Below are 1,017 nucleotides of genomic sequence, written 5' to 3' on the forward strand. Positions count from 1 at the left end.
CCAATGAACAAAAAGAAAACTGGAAGTGGTGCTGTGGCTCAAGTGGTGGAGCACTCGCCTTGAGCTGAAGAGCTCAGGGACAGTGCCCAGGTCCAGAGCTCAAGCCCCACGATGGACAAAAAAAAGATCCAGGCATACTTTAGTGATTAGTATGTGAAGTATTATTTTTCACCTAACAAACATAGGAATGCCATTGTCTTTTTTTTTTTTTTGTCGGTTGTGAGGCCTGAACTCTGGGCCTGGGCGCTGTCCCTCAGCTCTTCAGCTCAGGCTAGCACTCTACTACTTGAGCCACAGCGCCAGTTCCAACTTTTTCTGCTTACATGGTGCTGAGGAATCAAACCCAGGGCCTCATGCATACAAGGCAAGCACTCTACCACTGAGCCACCTTCCCAGCCCAGGAATGCCATTGTCTTAACCAGAAATTCTGTAAGCAGCTGGAGATAGAGACAAACAAGACATTATTTTTGCTCCTGGATATTTTCATGGTTCAGTCAGGAAGCAGGCATGAAAACACAATTGCAATATAGCTTCAATAAGCACAAAGTAATAGAGCGTACATGTCTACAGCTGACGTGGAAGAGGCTGGCTACTCTCGTGCATGTTCTTGACACCTATATGTGTATTGTCTTGAATCTTAAAGGAAGCATCAATCTTAGACTGCTGTGTGTGTGTGTGTGTGTGTGTGTGTGTGTGTGTGTGTGTTCAAGCCTAGGGAATAACAGGTGCAGAAACATGGCCTACTAGGGATGCAGCCAGAAACTGGGTGTGGCTATTGGAGGAAAGAGAAGGGAGGGAGGCACTGTCTGACTTCAAAAGGATTTTCTTGAGAAGCCTGGACCTTTCTGGGTAAAACCCAGTGAGAAGCCATGGATCATTACCACCAGGGCGGTGACACGGTTGTAGCAATTTGGTGGAGTGTGGAGGTCCTCTAAGAAGTTCATTCATGCTCCCAGGAGAAGAGCAGGTGAGGGACAGGCCTGGGGGGCGCTGTGCTGGTGAGGAGGTGGGGGGGGG

This window comes from Dipodomys ordii, unplaced genomic scaffold, assembly GCF_000151885.1.
Source record: "Dipodomys ordii isolate 6190 unplaced genomic scaffold, Dord_2.0 Scaffold54, whole genome shotgun sequence".
NCBI lineage: Eukaryota > Metazoa > Chordata > Mammalia > Rodentia > Heteromyidae > Dipodomys > Dipodomys ordii.